The sequence below is a fragment of the Triturus cristatus genome, chromosome 8 (genome assembly GCF_964204655.1).
Source record: "Triturus cristatus chromosome 8, aTriCri1.1, whole genome shotgun sequence".
NCBI lineage: Eukaryota > Metazoa > Chordata > Amphibia > Caudata > Salamandridae > Triturus > Triturus cristatus.
In genome coordinates, this window is record NC_140591.1 from 970956845 (window position 1) to 970977778 (window position 20934).

Below are 20934 nucleotides of genomic sequence, written 5' to 3' on the forward strand. Positions count from 1 at the left end.
GACCAATAATTGCTGGCCGTTTAGGAGAAATAAACAAATAAATAAAGTGCACTTGTATGAATGCATTTTGTGAAATTATCTTTTAAGTACAGTTATGCTTGCAGAACTTTCTTCATGTAAACTAAAAACAGACCTCACGTTTGTTTTCATGAATACTCCTGGACTCCTTAACTCTATAATTTCAAGGAATTATCTTGGAAAAGTTTTATGAATTCCTAAAGTTGACTAATTTTAGCTAGTGCGAAGGAATGAACCTGTGTGTGCAGATTCATGAATATTGTTTTAAACGGGCCATAAATTATTATTTACTGAATTGCAAACTTGTCACCACAATGTGAAAGACAGATTAGAGGGAAGTGACGAAGAGCCAAAACCAGGACAGAACGTGATGTCGATTTTCTATTAGCCTTCGCACTGTAGCGTATCTTGGCACTTATGATGGCTAATGTAGCAAGGAGATTGAAATTCTAATGGATAAGGTATCAATCAACATTTAATGTTTATGATCAGACATAATAAGTCCTCACAACATGTACAACCAGGCAACACATATAGAAACTTCCTCATTGGAAAGAATACATTTATACATATCTTCTCAAACATATGCAAATGATAATAACAAGCAAACAGTTTTAAAATCCAAATGAAGAGAGCCCTTTCCATCCTCTTTTGAGTGAATACTTTTACATATCCTGCAGTTAAGTAGACTTTCTATGCATCAGTCTCTCAATACATAATTCTAATGTATCTGGCCTGCGCTCAATCGTGGTCAGCCTGAATTTGAACAGTCTAGCATGACCAGATGAATGTGAGTGGGGCTTTGTATTTTTAGATGCTATACTTACCTAAAAACTTTGAATTTGCATATCTCCGGATCTGATGCTTGGAGTTTTGTCATTTTGGTATCAAATAATTTATTGCATTTTACTCTGTTTTCCTAAATTGGTGTGGAATTTCTCTTGTGTTGTGTTTTCACTTTTATACTGTTTGTGTACACATTGCCTCTAAGTTTAGGCCGACTGCTTTTGTGCCAGCTAAAAGAGGGTTATGCACAGATTAATTTAGTGACTTTAGTGGCTCACCCTGACAAAGATTGTGTCTGCTGCTTGAGAGGGGCTCACACACCCCTCAAACAGCAACACACTTTCGCAAATTGAAAACAAAAATTAGATTAAATCATAAGTTAAAATACATTTTATCCAAATAAGTATAATTTATATATCTTCTTATTTTATGTTAAGTATTAGAACAATATAAACAGGTATAATTAATTATTCAAAAAACCATTTAAAACATATTTTTATTTATGAAATCATTAAATATAGAAATTATGCATTTTTAGCAAAAACTACTATTTGTATATACTTAATCAAATACAAATAATGAAAAAAGTATCAAAAAATCAGAGTGAAGTAAAAAATTGTAACCTAACTCCAAACCAAAATCATTAAAAACTAACAAAAAATACAATTTAAACACCCTACTCTACAATCATACACACATTGAGAAAAAAACACTATCATTGTGGGAGACGTGTCATATTACTTTTCTGACTCCAATCTAGCAAACTTTAGGGAAAAAACATACATAGGGGAGTAGATTTACTAATCTAGCTTTAGTTTAACAAAAGTAGGGAAAACTGGAGAAAGTTCTTATATTTGGTGGTCAGGTTTATTATTCCAACTCCAGTCCAAAAATGTTGGAGAAAATGCATACACTGAGGGTGGGGATCAAATTTACTATTCGAACTCTGGTTTCAAAAATATTACGGAATGTGCATACACTTGGGGAGAGAGTCAAATATATGATTCTAACTCCAATCTATGGAAACATTGGGGAAGAGCTAACATTGTGGTGTGGTCAAACTTACATTGAGAATGGTGCATATATTTAGTTGGTCATGTTCACTACATCCAAGTAAAATAAGAGTGACATTTAACAATATGTCAGAAATGAGCTTTAAAACATATTTAAAAAACTACAAATCATTATATTTTAAATTGGAAAAAGATAAAATAGTTTTAAAAAATGTAGCCCAATTGTTAAAAAACGTTACACCTCTGAAAAACATTTTAAAACAATAATTGCCCCTCTTACTCACACATAAAATACACAAATTAAATTTTTTTAAAAAAAAATACATTTAAAATGGTTTAATTACTCATAGATCGATCTATCTATCTATCTATCTATCTATCTATCTATCTATCTATCTATCTATCTATCTATCTATCTATCTATCTATCTATCTATCTATCTATCTATCTATCTATCTATCTATCCATCCATCCATCTGGTGTCAATGCATTACAGTGTATTATAGAAGTGTATGTATGCCGTTAATGTGAAATAATGGACATGTGAATATGGTGCCCATGTAAACAGGCTGTGCAAGAGCAATGAGAAAATGAATCCCTCTTCATGTTTACATTCACTATTTCACTATGTTGTTGTAATACACTCCTTTAACCCGTGACAAAGACCCGGGTTGATCAAAAAATGATGGGAGAGCCCACCGCCAATAAACAGCACCATTTGCATTACCCAGTATGTCTGAACATGTCTTAATTTGGGTGGACACATTGTGCTGCAGATCTCGGGCTGCCAGAGCCTTGCTCAAACCTCCATACTAGCTGCCTCTGGATTACAGGCACTGGGAAAATATATATATATAACCTACTGGCAGTCGCCAGTAGGTAGTTATAGTTAGGACCAAGTTTCCATAGAAAGAGCATTTTTTGTTTTGCTTATAACTTTGGCGTTGTTTGATGAATCTTCATGAAATGTTCCAAACTAATTCTTTGTTCATATCAGCTCCTATGTTGAAAGTTTGGGGGTGATTCGTCAACGGGGGGCAGAGTAAAAAGGGGGTGCCAAAATGTGTGTTTTCTCCATGTTAATTTCCATAGGAAACTTTAGACAAGGCTACAGGTCGAACGGGTGAACGGAATTACCCCAAATTTGGCAGGGAGAAGGGTCTTGGTCTAGAAAGCAGGCTTTTGTTTATTTGGTGTAAATCCGTTCAGTAGTTTTGGATAAATATCGAAATTTACAGATATCTATATTTGGGAATTCTGCCATCTGATTGGCTGAGGCGTTACGAGCACGAGCTTGCTGCTTAATGGCTGCGAGCGGTGCGAGCGGTTGCAACTAGGAAGTGTTGGCAGCCATTTTGTGATTCCGTTGACATGAGTAAGGGGAAAAAGGGCAAAAAGAGTAGGAAACAGGAGGATAGGAGCACTGTAACCGCTGTGGGGGAGTGCGAAGCGAAGTAGTCACTCCTACCGGACTGAAAGTGCGGTGTTGCTCAGAGTGACATGGTGCTGAGATGAGATGCTGCTACACTCGGGTATGAAACCGAGAGCCTAAACCATGAGGTCATTGCTGTAAAGTGATGTGCTCTGGTGTTTGTAGCATACCTGTGGAAGTAGTGTTAGTAGGTGTTTATACCATACAGGGAGTGGGAAGTGAACTACTGACTTCTACCGTGCGTTTATACTATACCGTAAGAGGGAAGCGAAGTACTCATGCCTACCGGTGTGAAGACTCGGGGATCAAACCGAGCTGATTGTTGTAAAGTGATGGGCTGTGGGCGCTGTAGCATACTGGCCGCTGTAGTATAACTTTATAAGTAGTGTTAGCATGCGTTTATACTATACAGGAAGTGGGAAGCGAACTACTCACCCCTACTGGTCTGAAAACTCGGGGATTAAACCGTGAGCTCATTGCTGTAAAGTGATGTGCTCTGAGCGCTGTAGCATACCTGTGGAAGTAGTGTTAGTTTGTGTTTATACAATAGAGGGAGTGGGAAGTGACCTACTCACCCCTACCGGTCTCAAGACTCGTGGATAAAACCATGAGCTCATTGCTGTAAAGTCATGTGCTCTGTGTAGTATTCCAATGTGAGTCATAGTAGAATGTTAGTATGTAATGCTACTAGAATGTAAGTATGCAATGTTAGAATGTAAGGCTGTCATGAGGGGAGTCTTGGGGAGTTTGTACACGGTGCTGGAGAAGATGGTTACCTTGCTGTCTGGTCCTGTTGGTGGCTGTTTGAACTGTCTTCTTTTCCGGCAATAAATCTACGTATCGGATCCACTGCTGTCTTCCTCTTCACTACATAAATTTGGTGACGAGTGGGAGAAGGTAAAAAGAAGGCAGAACTCATCAAGATTTTGAGCTCGCTTGCGTTCTTCTGAAGACCCGTTTTCTTGGTGAAGCTGTTTCTACTCATCCCAGGGTCGTCGGCTGATCGAACTATGTGATCCTACCTCTGGTAGGATTTATATTTCTTGATTTTGGGCTTCCTCTGCCTCTTCACTACACTCTGGATGCTGTACTACATGTTTTCAAGTAGTGTTAGTATGCGTTTATACTAATTCTGTAGCTATGCATTAACCAATGCATCATGGCCCTATGGAGCGCCACCTCCCAAGCGCAGGTCATACAATGTCCTGGGGTTTGCATTCGCGGCACATTTATGTTTGCTATTACAGGGCGGGAGCATTGTTTCCATCCTGTGATAGTAAATTCTTGTTTGCCTCGTTAAAGCGAGAGGAGGAAAACCTCGTATCTCTTCCATAAAGCGGATCCGGGTGGTAAATTTGAGTAGGTAGTTATAGTTAGAACCTTGTTTCCATAGGAAAAGCATTTTTTGATTTGCTAATAACTTTTGTGAAATTCTCCCCCCAAAAAGTCTATCCAGATCAGCTCCTGTCCTTAAAGTTTGGGGGTGATTTGTGAAGTGAGGGTTGAGAAAAAAAGGGGGTCCCAAAACGCGTTTTCCCCATATTAATTTCCATAGGAAATTTTGCAGAGAGCTACAGCCCGAACTGCTGAACGGAATTACCCCAAATTTGGCATAAAGGTAGAGCTTGGTTCAGAAAGCGACCTTTCTTTTAAATGGTGTAAATCCGTTCAGTAGTTTTTGAGAAATTCAAAAAATAAGAGTCAAATAATCAAAATTTAATATAGCGGAGCTCTGTGTAATGATGATTTGGATGCAGTTAAGGTTTAAGATTTATTAACAATAAAGGAGAAACAGGTGAGTGCCAGGTAGTACGACTTCCACTCCAGGACAGCAGTAGGAAGATAACCCTTTCACGCTTCTTGTGCCCAACATCACCACTTCGCAGCTATGCCGTTAGAAGCCAGTCCGTCGGCTCACAGCTCTCTACCTTTGCGAGCTAGTACGCTGCTGTGCCTGTACCTCTGCGAGCTACTACGCTGCTGTTCCTTTGGGAGCGGACGGCTCGTAGTTCTGCATCTGTGAGTCGAGCTGACGGGCCGCAGTTGTCCCTCTGCGAGCCTGGGTGCGAACTGTTCATACGACACACTACATAAGCATTGAAAAGCCATTTTGTGATTCAGTCCGTCAGCTGGCATCTGTCCGAGGCATTTCTGAAAACATACTGGAGTTCTTCCTGTGAGAGATACCCCTTTCACGTTGCCTCTCCCCACATCAGCAGGTAATGCACCCTCTTCCCTCATTAACAACATACCCCCAACAACCTTCTTGGGCCTGGAAGTGTCCCTGAGCAGTTGGAAAAACAAGAATCTTAGTAATGTATAGATTTACATAGAAAACATTTTATTTCAACAAAACAACAACAAATAAAACTGTGTACAGCTGTGGCGTGACATCGCTGGTCCATTTGTGATTCACAGTCTGCAAGACAAAAAGAAAGATAAGATGGTGCGTCATGTGTCCATCAAAGGAGATAGAGAGAGAGAAAGAGTGAAAGAGAGAGGGAGAGGAAGAGAGAAAGAGTGAAAGAGAGGAGCATAGAGAAAGAGTGAGAGAGAGAAAGAGTAAGATACAAGGAAGAGAGGAAGAGAAACAGTGTGAGAGAGAGGAACACAGAGAGAGAAAGAGTGAAAGAGAAGAAGAAAGAGTGAGCTACAAGGAAGAGAGAAACAGTGTGAGAGAGAGGAAGGTAGAGAAAGAGAGAGAAAGAGATAAAGAATGAGATACGAGGAAGAGAGAAAGAGAGAATCAGTGTGAGAGAAAGGAAGAGAGAGAAAAAGAGCGAGAGAGAGGAAGAGAGAGAGAAAGAGTGAGGATAGAAAGAGAGAAAGAGTGAGAGAGGAAGAGAGAAAGAGTGAGAGAGAGGAAGAGAGAGAGAGAGAGAGAGAGATAGAGTGAGAGAGAGGAAGCCAGCCAAAGAGAGAAACAGTGAGACAGAGAGGAAGACAACGAGAGAAACAGTGTGAGAGACAGGAAGAGAGAGATAAAGAGAGAAACAGTGTGAGGGAGAGGAAGAGAGAGATAAAGAGTGAGAGAGAGGAAGAGAGAAAGAAAGAATGAGACAGAGAAAAAGAGAAAGTGTGAGAGTGAGAGAAAGGAAGAGATGGAGAGGGAGTGTTGAGACTGGAGAAAATCTTTGCAGCTCACCTTTGTGCCACCGGTGTATCTCCAACCCCGTGCCGGGAGATAGTGCAGCCCTCAAGTTTAGGGATCTGAAAGATAATATAGAATTAGTAATTGCAGAGTACATACAACTGCACACGCGTAATTCTATTTTTCGGTAATGCGCAATAAGGGTGATGCACCTCATCCACTCCCACTGCTTGGAGGTGTCTGTGCATTCTTGTGCGCATAGACTGCTGCACACTATCCACTCCCACCACCCAGAGGTGACTGCCCGCTACTGCAGAAAGAAGTCTCTCTGCTCACCTTCCGCCACTGGCGTGTGTGTAGGAGGGTCCACCATGTGCCGAAGCAACCTCCTCAGCCGTTGCGTACACGCGGTCGAGCTGAACTCACAATTCATATTGGGTGTTGAATGTCAGGATGGCCACGCATCATCGCAGATTTTTCTCGCGTTCAGCTCAGGTGGTGTTGGGGGGTGAACCTTGATTTGTGATTCACAGCCTGTTAGATAAAAAGCAAGATATGATTGTGTGTCATGCATCCATGAAAGGAGGGAGGAAGAGAGAGAGAAAGATAGAAAAAGTGAGAGGTAAAGAGAGAGAAAAGAAAGAAAGTGAGGGGAACACAGAGAGAAAGAGTGAGAAAGACTAAGAGAGAGAGAGAGAGAGAGAAACAGTGAGAGAGAAATAGTGAGAGAGAGAGGAAGTGAGAGAGAGAGAAAGAGGGAAACTGTGAGAAAGTGGAACAGAGAAAGAGAGGAAGAGTGAGAGAGAGAAATGAAGAGATGAGGAGGGATACTGAGTGCGCACACTGTGTACAAAATCGTCACAGCTCACCTTTTACACCATGGCTGTGTCTTCAACCATGTGCCGCGACCTTGTGGTATTCGAAAGCTTCCACATCTAAAAGATAGTACAGAATTAGTAATGGGAGGCTTGCTTTAGGATTCAAAATCGATCCGGGCACGCTTAAAAAAATGGCCCACATTTGCATATTGCCTTTCCTAAAAACACTGCTTCGGAGAAATTTTATTTAAAAAAAGGGGGGGGGGGTGGGGGTGATACAAAAAAATGCACACATTCCGTTCAGTCATTTCGGCTGTAGCCTAGCACAAAGTTTCCAATGGGAAAATGATCTTTTTACTCCTATTTTTAAACTACTAAACGGATTTACACCATTTAAAAAGAAGGTCACTTTCTGAACCAAGCTCTACCTTTCTGCCAAATTTGGGGTCATTCCGTTCAGCAGTTCGGGCTGTAGCTTGTCGCAAAATTTCCTATGGGCAAAACGCATTTTGGGACCCCCCTTTTTTCTCAGCCCCCGCTTCACGAATCACCCCCACACTTTCAGGATAGGAGCTGACCTGGATAGCCTTTTCTTTGGGAGGATTTCAAAAAGATTCGTCAAATGACGCCAAAGTTATTAGCAAATCAAAAAATGCTTTTCCTATGGAAAGTAGGTTGTAACTATAACTATAGTCTCTTACACAATTTGCATCAGTACTAATCTTGAATTGTGAGCCCTACTGACCGCAGTGTAGGCCAGAGGCAGCGGTCAGGAAGGGCCCATAGCCACGTGGTGTTGAGTTGAGGTGCGCAGTTAGTGGCACCAGAAGCATTGAGGGTGCATGAGCCTGTGATGACGCGTGGTGCGGACGGGGCGCACTGGAGCAATGTCTCTTGTCTACTGGACTGCGTCATCTGTAATCGCGACTCTATCTGAAAAGTGAGCCCTGCTGATCGCAGTGTAGGCCAGAGGTAGCGGTGAGCAAGGGCCCACAGCCACATGCATAGGTTGGTGGCCCCACTGGCCTGCATAGTTTAGGTTCAGTGGCACAACGTGTCGCTGGCCTTCCATATGCAAATACGCGTCACTAATCGAAGGGAGTCTGGTGCTGTGATCGCTGCCACGAAGTTGGAGTCACTGCCATTCAGGACTCAGGACACAGTTTCACATGTGGGTTTGGCTTGTGTTGAACAGGATTAGTGGCACCACGTGTTGTGCCTTATGTTGTACAGGGTTAGTGGCACCACGTGTCGCTGGCCTTGCATATGGAACTATGCCTAACTGATCAAAGGGAGTCTAGTACTGTGGACGCTGCCACGGACTTGGGGTGACTGCCATTCAGGACTCAGGACACAGTTCCACATGTGGGATCAGCTTGTGTTGAACAGGGTTAGTGGCACCACGTGTCGCCGGGCTGTGTTGAACAGGGTTAGTGGCACCACGTGTCACGGCTTGTGTTGAACAGGGTTAGTGGCACCATGTGTCACCGGATTGTGTTGAACAGGGTTAGTGGCACCATGTGTTGCGGCTTGCGTTGAATTCTGCCTCAATAAGGCCACGTGGTGATGACTTGTGGTGCAGTGAGTTAGAATTATTTTTGGCGCTGAGTGTGTACGTACCCTGCGATGATTCGTGGTCCGGGGGGCCGCACTCGGACCAATGTCTTTTGTCTATTGAATTCTGCCTCAATTCGATTTTCGAGTGATAGTATGTCTCACTGCTGACATAAAACTGTTCACTCTTCCTTGAGATGATTTATAGCGCACTGAGTTAGTGGCACCTGAAGCACTCAGCGTGTGTGCACCCTGCAATGATGCGTGGTCCGAGAGGGCGACCTTAGGAGCAATGTATCTTGCGTACTGGACTGCGTCATCTGCAATCGCTACTCCATGTGAATTGTGATGCCTGCTGTCCACAGTGTAGATCGAAGGCAGTAGTCTGTACAGACATAAGTCTGCGGTGCTGTGCTGCTGGGTTCGCAGGGTGTTTGTGTCATGGCGGTAGCCTCGTAGGAGGGTGAGGCCCGCCACTCTGGCACAGTCGTTGGTCTTCACAGTTTACAAGTGAACCACGCCCAGAACCTGGCCTATTTATTCACACTCCTACGCTGAAGTGGTGTACGTCAGACCAGCCCACTCCGGTTACGTTTATGCTTACAGGGGGGGCGATACAGCTACATGACTGAGATCTTCCCTGAGTTTGACGTAACATGGTTGGGTCCACTGTCCACAACACTATAAGCACCAGTAGTATTTGTATACATGGAAAGGTGTGTGTTCTGCATACTGAGATGTGTCCAGCACATAACTGCTACAATCTGCATTGTGGACATTGTTATTCATGGGTGAATTACTTTCTTCACATATAGTTTGTTCACACCTGTCCCAATATTCAGCTATTGTGTGGCCGAGGGGCCATGTCGTTTTCGGAAAGTTCGCTGTCTTGTTCTGCGCTGCCTCGGTGGTAGAGGGGGGGTCCTGGGAGTGGTGGTGGGTGTTGTGGCGTTCCTGGGTGTCAGAGCTGCTTGATCAGTAGGTCTATGACATGTGTTGGTCTTCAGATGTGGCTCTGGGCTGGGCTCCCATTCATACTGTATGTAGTTGTTTAAATTTAAAAAATAAGTAGACATTATATAGTTTAAATAACAAATAAAAAAAATTACAAAAACAATTTTTAGAATATTAAAGTTACAAAATATATATTTTTTTTCAAAATTACTGAGAAAAACATACGTTTTATGAACATTATAATTAGAAATTATTATTTAAATAACCTTTGAAATTCACAAAAAAACAAACGTCTCAGGAACATTAAAGTTAGAAATTAGTATTTAAAAAAAAATTCAAATTTACTGAAAAAACGGTTGCCACCTTTCCCAACATTGAGCTATTATATGGCTGAGGGACCATGCCGTTTATGGAGGGTTCGCTCTCCTGTTCTGCACTGCCTGGAGGTAGTAGGGAGAGGGGTGGTATGGGGGGAGGTCCTGAGGGTTGTGGCAGTGGGTGTTGTGTCCTTCTTGGGTGTCGAAAAAAACTATAGGTTAAGTGAACATTATAATTAGAAGTTAGCATTAAAAAAACATTGAAATTCACTGAAAAACCCATAGGTTTCAGGCATGTTATCGATAGAAATTAGCATTTAAAAAACCTTTGAAATTCACTGAATAAACCATAGGTTTCAGGCACGTTATAGTTAGAAATTAGCATTTAAAAAACCTTTGAAATTCACTGAAAAAACCATAGGTTTCAGGCATGTTATAGTTAGAAATTAGCATTTAAAAAACCTTGAAAATTCACTGAAAAAACCATAGGTTTCAGACATGTTATAGTTAGAAATTAGCATTTAAAAAAACTTATAGTTAGTTGGACATTTCACTCGTACAAAACCATAGAAATTCCCCTGTTATAGTTAGTTCAGCTAACTATAACTCGCGCCCCCGCAATGCACTGCTGATGATGTCACATATTACATCATTCATGACATGGTCAGTGACATCACTGATGACATCACTGATGACATCTCAAATGACATCACTGATGACATTACTGATGACATCATCCACGTGGAAATCTGATGCACCTCCTCACACTCTAATATAACCTGTGATACATCCACTCTAAAATATAGAGTATCATTTTCAAAACCATCGACACACCAATACCAGTTACTACATATGCACTCACTGATTCCTAGGTCTAGACACACATCTACTCATTCACCCATACATGCAGTCACTCATGAATACAACACTATCATATGCACTCATACACCTATACAGACACTCACACAGCGCCAATCATTCATGGAGTTACTCACACACCTAGTCAGTCATGCAAAGAATCAATCACACTTCCATTTACTGACATATAGAGTTATACACACAACAGATCACTTATTCAAAGAGAAACAAACACAGAATTACTCTCTTATACAATCACTGATACAAGTAAACACTCATCTATACAGCCACTCTCACAATCACTGACTCTCAAATATAGTAATTTATATACTCCAACTCTCACATACACTGCCTTTTACATATGTAGTTACTTGAACATGTACTACTGAGACATTGATTCACTCAGTAACACACCCATACACACACGGACACACCCATCCAGCTGTTTCCACATGCACTATTGAACCCATACAGCCAGTGAATCAATCCCTCAAAAATGTATGCACAGAGTCACACACCTCCCACACACCCACACACACACTCAGGCACCCATACAAATACTCTGGCAACCAATCAATAACCTATATAGACACTCATGTAGCTTCTAACCAACCTATGGAACAGCTTATACAACAGCAGACAGACTGATACAGACATTCACACAGTTTAATCACTAAGCCATGCATTCAATAAGACACAAGTAATAACCAACTTAAACAGTCAGTGACTTACCTCTAAATCCTCCATCCAGACACTTATACACCCACTCATTCTTCAATACACCTTGGCATATATATATAAAACATATTTAAACTTTATAGAAACACAGTCACTTGATGATGTCATCAGTGATGTCATTTAGGATGTCCTCAGTGATGTTGTCAGTGATGTCACAGACATGTCATGAATGATGTAATATGTGACGTCATCAGCAGTGCATTGCGGGGGCGCAAGTTATAGTTAGCTGAACTAACTATAACAGGGGAATTTCTAGTATATATAACAAGGAAGCAGTTGTTTTAAAAAATATATATTTTAGAATCTTTTATATATTATGGAAAACTGAGAAATGCCCTGACAAGTTAATGTTTCTATCAAACGAGAAGTATCCTTTGTATTTAACTACCGAAACGAATGCATTCAGCTCTGTACAGTGAAGAATATCGGCCATCAGTTAGAAGAAACATGGGACAGTGCATAGACACATACTATGCACCTCTTTATCCCAAATGCACTGGTGCCCTTATTATCTCACATAAGTAAACATACCTTGCAGCCAGCGCACTTTCATGCTTAGAAGTGCAAAAGGAAACAGCAAAAAGTTAGAGGCAAAGGAAAATAAATACATACCTCCTGATGCCTCTTTAGGGGCTCTATCCCTTCCCTTGTTTTCTTTTGATGTAAAAGCAGTATTGTATATGTAGCTGTCTGCAAAAGCCTACCTTACCTTGAATAATTCCACACTGCACTGTAATGGATGGCTGTAGTTTAGCTTTTTATGTTCCAAAACGTTCCTACTTTTCAAAGTTAAGAGGATGGAGAGTGCGAGATTATGGTTGGAGAAAGCAAATATTAGGTACACATGGCATATACATGAATAAATCAATATAGAGTTGTTTGGTAATTTAAAATAATCCCTAACTATAAAAGGAGGTTCTGCCAAGGAATAAGTCAAGCCAGAACTCCTGTCCACATGTATCGGACGACCCCCTTAGGTACATAACTCACAACCTCTTGCACATGATCCCTTGCTACATTTTCTTTGGGGCCTTCACCCCTTTTTTTTATCCTTTTAAATCAATGCCAGACATTGACTGGAGTGCAGGAAAGGAGGTACAGTAACAGGTAACTTGGGGTATTTCGAGGCAAAATGGATCTGGAGTGATAAGGGCAGCCCATTTAACCAATACATTGTCTATTGGGGCAGATATATAGACGATTGTCTGCTACTTTGGTCAGGAACGGAGTTGGAACTACAAGAGTTCTACCAATACTTAAACACCAACACATTAGGAGTACAATTCACTCATCAACACAGCAGGACACACCTAGTGTTCTTGGACGTGGAACTCTACGTCCAGGAGGGGTCAATACATAGCATACTGTACCGTAAGCCCACTGCATGCAATGCTGTTCTGCATACGACAAGAGCACACCCTACACATCAAATCAAGGCTATCCCCTTTGGGGAATTCACCAGAGCAAGGAGAAACTGCAGTCAGGATACAGAGTTTAACTCCTGTCTACACACAATGAAAAAGAGGTTCAAAGCCAGAGGCTATCAGCAAACCACCCTGGACAGGGCGGAAAGACGTATCATGAGTCTTCCTCGTACAGAGACTTTAAAAGAGAAGGAGAGCAGGAACACATCTACACAACCCGTGAGGCTCATCACTAATCACAATGAGAAAGGAGACGTTTTGACTAAGAGTATGCACAAACATTGGAACATTTTAAGAGCAGATAAGTCCCTAGAAACATTCACGTCATGCAGGCCACTCGTAGGTAGTTTGCAAACTGGTTGTGCCTAAGAAGGTTCAAAGTATTTTCTTATATGATTATTTTAGAAAATATATTTTCAGACTCGAAGCACACTTACACCTCAATTGCCATCCTGCCTTTTATTCAGCAGGCAGGTGAGGAATGAATTTTTATCGGATAATATTTGGACTAGTAACTAGGGGTTAGATTCACTGACCTAGAAGAGACCTGTTCATACAAAAAAGATCTCTATTATCTTGGATTTTACATGGCGTGCTCTATGAGATTTACATAAAGACAAGGCAAATTTCACAGAGCTGGTGATCACGTTGTGCTATAGGAAAAAGGAGACTGGGGCTCATGTGAGATAGCTAAGAATGTCATGCAATCATAAACGAGATTCTCCTAAGGTCAAGCTTGGAGAGTGGTTAGAAGAAGAAAAAAACATAGTTTAGCTGGAATAAAGAGATTCCTGCTTCAACTGCTGTAGAATGCCTTAGAAGAGTTATCCCAAACTCTGCTTGGCTCTCTACCTGAAATGATTTCTTCCAAGATGGTGGAAGATGATATCCTACACTCCCTCCCGCTGATAATGGAGCCATGGTCTGACGGCTGTGTGTCAGAACATCATTGGGTAAATACTGTGGGGAGAAAAATTCTGGCCTAAATATATTAACTTCAATGGGCACTATTTCTGAAAATGATATATAGGACATAATATTTTTAACAGACAATATTTAGGCAACAATATTATGGGACCATATCCTGGTATGCTGGGTTTGTCTGCCACCGGATGTGCAGCCTGCCTTATTCAGGCATGTGTGTGCCTGAAGTTGAAAGGTCCTTGAACAGACTTAGGGCCTTATTATGTGTTTGGTGGTCTGACCACCTGACCGCTGCAGTCCCCAGAAGACCGCAGCACCAACGGTCTTCTGACTGCCATATTTTGAGTTGACCACTGGGCCCATGGTGTGCCTGCGTCAGTCTTGCGGCGGTGGTTAATGGTTTTCCATATATATCCATGCCTGTGTGTATATTTCGACTGACCATAGGTCAAATGTACACATGTGTATGATACATGTGGAAAAGTACCACCTACCCATTGCTGGACACTCGCCCATATGTGGCCAGTGCAGTCGATGGGTACATGGGACAAACTGCACTTACCTGTATTTTGCCGCAAACAGGGTCATATTCTTCAGATGCAGATGCTGCTTTGAAGGGGGAGCTGGAGAAAGGGATCCTCATCAAACTCTGATGGAAAGAAAAGGAGAGGGGTGAGTATGCAACCCAAATCCTTCAATTCCGCACACTCGAAGCCGGCCGTCCAACCGCCGTCCCACGGCTCATTGGAAAGTCAACTCATAATACAGATGCCGATTAAACTGCTGTGTACCGCCCTATGGCATCTACTTTTCCCTGACGGTGGCGGTTTGAGGTGTGCTGGTGGTGTCGGCGATTCACTCACCGTCTTTCCATTAGACATCCGACAATCTCGTAATACAGCAATCGGACAGCTGAGGCTGTGGCGGTTAGACCGCAACCACAGGTACGGCAATCTTGGGACCACCAAACTCGTAATGGGGTCTTAAGTCTGAAGCTAGATGGAAGGAGTCCCAGTTAACATTTGGAACTCTTGGAGAACTATTTGACTTATTGAATTCCTTGTGGTTGACTCTCTATGTCCCAGCAAGTCAACCCGGTCTCCTCCTCCTGCTTCAACACCCTCCGCATGCGCCGCAAGATCTACAGATTGATCCCCACCGAAACCAGAAGGACAGTGACCCAAGCTATCATCAGCAGCAGGCTGGACTACGGCAACGCCCTCTACGCGGGAACCACGGCCAAACTCCAGAAAAGACTTCAACGCATACAAAACGCCTCAGCATGCCTCATCCTTGGAATCCCTCGCCACAGCCACATCACCGCCCACCTGAGAGACCTCCACTGGCTCCCGGTCAACAAGAGGATCACCTTCAAGCTCCTCATCCACGTTCAAAAAGCACTCCACAATGCCAGACCGGCATACCTCAATGAACGACTCACCTTCTACACCCTGAACTGGCAGTTTCGCTCCGCGGACCTCACCCTTGCCACCGTCCCACGCAGCCGCCGAACGACCAACGGTGGCAGATCATTCAACCACCTCGCCGCCAAGACATAAAACACCCTCCCCACTCACCTTTGACAAACCCAGGACCTGCTGACTTTCAGGAAACTTCTCACGACCTGGCTGTTCGATCAGTAGCTGCTCTCCCCCCCTCCTTAGCGCCTTGAGACCATCACGGGTGAGTAGCGCGCTTTACAAATGTTTGATTGATTGATTGATTGATGTAGCTTGCAGCTTCCAGAGAATTTAGCAAATTGTATTTAGGTAGCACAGCTACTACTGTTCAAATGTCAGCCTCACTAACACAGCTTGCAACCATCAAGGAGCTGTATGTCAGAATAATGATAACAAAAAATATTGTCTGACATAAACACTGTGGCCTAAATGTAATTTACAAAAGTATCACTTAATTAAATGTCAATTTTTCATGATTCACTCAGATAGGGAACATTTTTGCAAATAATGTTAATGACTCAGTATTTTTTTATACGATATTTAGGCCAACATATTTTGGCATCATAACCAAGGTTAAATGATGTTTCCCTTTCCCCGTGGGCCTCTGTGAACCCCACGTGGTGTGCTGAGGCCATCATAGAAATATTTTTGTGCAGTGCTGCAAGCTTTGCAGTAAAATATTCTAGAAACCTACAGCTTTAGCTATTTGGAACCACCATTAGGTGTTCATTTTTATTACAAGATACAGACAGGGATCTTCAGAAGCGTAATTCTCTCTCCTTATAGCTATTGAATATTTGGTATATCATTCTGTCTCTTTGCATTGCAATGCATGTAAGACTATTTTACATCTCAAAACTATAATAACTCGTCGCATTGGATTCTCTACACAAATCAATGTTTTTTATTTTCTGTGTTCAATCCTGTCCACAAGGTGGCCTTTTCAATGCTCTTTGTCTTTATGAAGTGGGACAGCCTGAGTCTAACTGTCCCAAAGTCTTGCAAAATGGAAGTCCTTTTATTTAAGCTCGCCGAAAAATTGCATTCAAATGCGACTGAGTGCTTATTTTGCTTTTTTTTAAATGAAACTTCTGATGCATAAAGGTTAAGTTGTTTCGAAAAGGAGAACGTGATTCTTCCATAGGCCTCTCTGAATAGACTGCTCTCGGCTGCTTCTCTACCGGCACGTCTGGGCAAGTGTTTAATTAATTTAAACAGTACCTCACAACAATAATAAAATGGAACAATAAAGCACAGAAACACAACAGCAAAAACAACAATGCAACACATCACCACCCAAAAAAAATCCAATATGATAAATGTGCACAAATGTCCTTGCCAATCGATTGAAATTGGCAAGGATATCTGTGCATATTTATTATATTGGATTTTGAATCAGTTTAGAGCTTCTGGGTTCTCCATGTGGGAAGCTTTCAAGGCCACCGCCGGGGGAGGGGGGGATTATTGCCTAAAAGGCATATCAATATAGGGAACATCGACAAAAAATAGCTCAATTGCAAGCTTCTGTAGATCAGGCATTACGAGTAAGTAGACATTGATTTGTCTAGGAAACGGCCAAACAGAATCTGAGGGATTTTTTTGTGTTACAAGAAATTACTTGTTCCAGGGCTTAACATCAGCAACTATATCTGACTTGGTCAGGCAGCGGAAAACAAGAGTCTGCGTATGTTAGGAAACTGAAGAACCTTGCCTCAGGAGACCTGGTATTAGACTAGTATCAAGTATCACAGGTCTAGGTTGAGCATTATAAGTGTGTTTATGAAACCAACTATTCTACTTCTCAGTTAAGTATAGCACAGTATGTTCAGGCTATTAGAATACTGACTCTAGTGGACACCCAGGTGGATCAACTCATATCTTCTATTACACTCAAGGAATTAAAGGATGCTTTAGTCACAATGCCTAGGGGCAAGGTTGTGGAAACTAGCCGCCATGGCTGTTAGCATTGGCTGAAGCCATTTTGTTTGTGGCAGCCATTTTAGTTAGCCATGTGCTCACCATGTGCTTTCTCCCTCTTCACTGTTGACTGCCCTTGTATTCTGCTTGAGTCATGTGATATAGTTAACTTTTTCAGCACTGAGCCAGAGCCTTGCACATGCTCAGAAGAGTCTGTAGCTGCTCATGCACCTGCCTTAGACTTTAATTGTCAGGCTGTTCTAAGTGATATCAGCAACTCGTTACTCCTCCTACTTGTTGACTGTGCATTTTCTGTATGATCATCTATGTGTGTAACCCTTCTCATGTGTACTTGTACGCCTCCTTTTGAGCCCCTGTGTGGGTATAAAAGGCCCCTGTTCTCTGTACCCCTTAGACTGTCTCCTACAGTGGCCTGAGGGTACTGTATGACGCAGTCTCCCTCATGTGAGGTTAATAAATACTTCTTTTTGATATTACAGCTTCCGTGCCAATCTCTCTTTATTGGTCTGAGGACTAGCGGGCAAAGAAGGGCGAACCCCTAGCACCGGTAGGCCCTGGTGAGGTCTACTTCTACAAATTGGTGGCCAACCTCTGGGGCTCATCAGCGACTCGGATGCCCGACGGAGTGGTCTTGATGGAGGATTGGAATCTCGCTACGGATGATCACTGCCTGAGGAGACCCGTGTCTTGGCAGCCAAAGTGCCTTTCCACTTCTTCCGTTTTGACCATCCAGGTGGTGATGGTCCTCGACTGAGATTCCTTCTGGTGTTCGCCGTGCAGAGACCATTTGGTGGATTTAGAACTTGGCAGTGGTAGGCTGGAGATTTGTGCTTGGTAAGGTCGTCGACATTTGTTTGCTTGTTTGGCCAAAAACGTGATTTACGGGATTTGTCTGGGTATATATATATATTGCAATTTATATAGGCAGATAATGAGAAAACTGTGAAAACTTGAACGGTACACTTTGAGCTAAGTGCCACTTTATGTATAATATTGTATATGCTACAATATTCTTGGCATGCCTGTTTCAAGCGCACTTCGTAGAATGTGCTGCTTTCTTGGAGGTACCAATGTGAATCTTGAACGAACTCAGCCAGTTCCCCCTGAGGGGATGCGAAATAGGGATATGTACAATAAACATGGTATTTCTTCCATAATGTAAAAGTACACTGTGGAACCAATATATATAGGAAAAGGAGGATCCTCATTTACGCACTTAGTGATATTTGTAAGTAATAATATGGAGCGCTTTTGAGTCTTTTGCCAGCCCAACTGGTAATTCAGTATTTTTTAAAAAGGTCTAAGGCTAGAGCATGCAACAAGCTTTGCGCTGTTTTTGGTGCAGTCTCTGGACTATTTTTTTTTTTTTTGAGAGCTCTCTTCTTTTTGTAAATATAATTTACAATTGGTATTTACTAATGGTTTGGTTTGAGTGCAGTCTGTGGACTGCCTCTTGTTTTTGTCCTAAGTGTTGATTTGTGGGTTGATTATGTGTTTGAATGTCTATGTGGTTTGACACCGGTGGTACTTGTGTGTGTGTGTAGCGATTGCGCTCTTTGTGTAAGAATGGCTAGCCGTAAGCACGCTGTGTTGTGTGTTATGAATGTGTGACCCCCTTGTTGAAAATGTTTGGAATGAGCTCAATTTGGTTTGTTGTCGTCATTTGTGTTCTGCAGATGCCATTGTGGAAATTACACTTTGAGATTTAAAGAATGAAAAATATAGCATATGGTATGTAGCTACACACTACTATTCACAATAAAGTAGTAACAGAGTATGGATGTGTTAACCTTTCATTATTATATCGCTACAGTGGTAAAGCACAAAATTAGAATTAAAACCCAATAGTGGAAATAGGCCTCACTGAAAGGAAAAAAAAAACCGAAATTGTGTGCTTTGCACAACTAGGAGGGCCCGATTCACAGAATTAACTTAAGACAAAATCCTAAACTTACTACTTTTGGTATTCACAGAATGCACTTACTACTTTTGGTATTCACAGAATGGATTTACGACTACTAACTTTACGTCCGCACTCGGGCCGGAAATTCCGGCCCGGAGGCGGAGCTTCCGGCCCGGAGGCAGAGCTTCCGGCCCGGAGGTGGAGATTTTGGCCATGGCTAAATCTCCGCCACTGGCCGGAATCCCCACCTCCGGCCCGGAAACTCCGCCTCCGGGCCGGAAGCTCCGCCTCCGGGCCGGAATTTCCGGCCCGAGTGCGGACGTAAAGTTAGTAGTCGTAAAGCCATTCTGTGAATACCAAAAGTAGTAAGTGCATTCTGTGAATACCAAAAGTAGTAAGTGCATTCTGTGAATACCAAAAGTAGTAAGTTTAGGATTGTCTTAAGTTAATTCTGTGAATCGGGCCCGGACTCTGTACAAAATGTTACAGTATTATCCTTAGATACTAATATTAAAGGGCTAAAATCGTTTTTGAGCTCTATAATATCTAATAATCATACTGTGAAAAATATATAGCTCCTAGCATCAAAGTTGAAATTTGAGAAGTGCTTTACCACAATGGGGGGAGTAAAATATGACATTTCACTTTACCCAGGTATATAAAAACTTATTTTATAAGGGTGTACCTTATACATTTTTGATCCCCCATTCATGGGATATCTAGGGGAGACCCTGGGGTCCCTAAAATGCCACAACATTGTAGGTTATCCATTTTTAAGTGCCCCTACCACCAAAGTCGAATTTGGGCACAATTTACTTTTTAAAAGCTGTCCTGCCACCTAAGAACTGTTTTTAAACTGATCTCAGGCTTCAGTAATGCACACATGCAAGTATAGAACAAGCAGCTGACCTCTATACTGCTAGAAAAGCACACCACACACAGCACACAAATGAAAATAAGTCTAAAAAAAGCAGAAGTTAGATCCTACCTTTAAAAGTATTAGACAGAACAGGACTGCCTTTCAGCTGTGAGTCTCCAGAGTTACTTTGAATTGGAAAAAACGCATGGGAAAGCCTTGCACAAAGATGGGACAGCTGGTAAGGGTCAGAGGTCGAGTTCTGCATTTACCAGCCTAGCAGGGCTAAGGGCAAGGTTTGCTTTGGCGCTTCGACCTCCGAAAAAATTCTGAAAGAAGAGATGACAGCGCAGGGAGAGAAAGAGAAGCTTTGCTTACTATTTTTGGCAAAAGCAAGTTTTGCGCAGTCCTAGGAAGAGAAGGAAAAACAGTAACATATGTGGGCCCTGTGTAGAGCATAGCTCTGCCATGTGTATAAAAATAATGGCTTTAGCTTAAAGATTACTGTACAAGGGCTGAGATAAGGAGGCAATGGAATTTAGTTTGCATTCATGCGCCCTCATGTTAAAATAGTACAAAAGGGAATTGGTAATTGGTTATTAATGCTTTCTAAGTTAACTCAACGTGCTTGTGTTAGGCTAAACAAGAAAATAGCCACTTTCTAAAAGTGCTCTTTTCAAACACATAATTTAGGAACAATCCTTCCTAATAAATGGGGTTATTAGATTCTGAGTTCAGGGATGCCAGGCTCCATATTTCCATCTTGCCGTTATGGGGAGATATGCAGGTAAATATGTTACACAGCATTACCATGTTATTCTGTGGCCAAGATAGCCTTTCAATAGTGAAA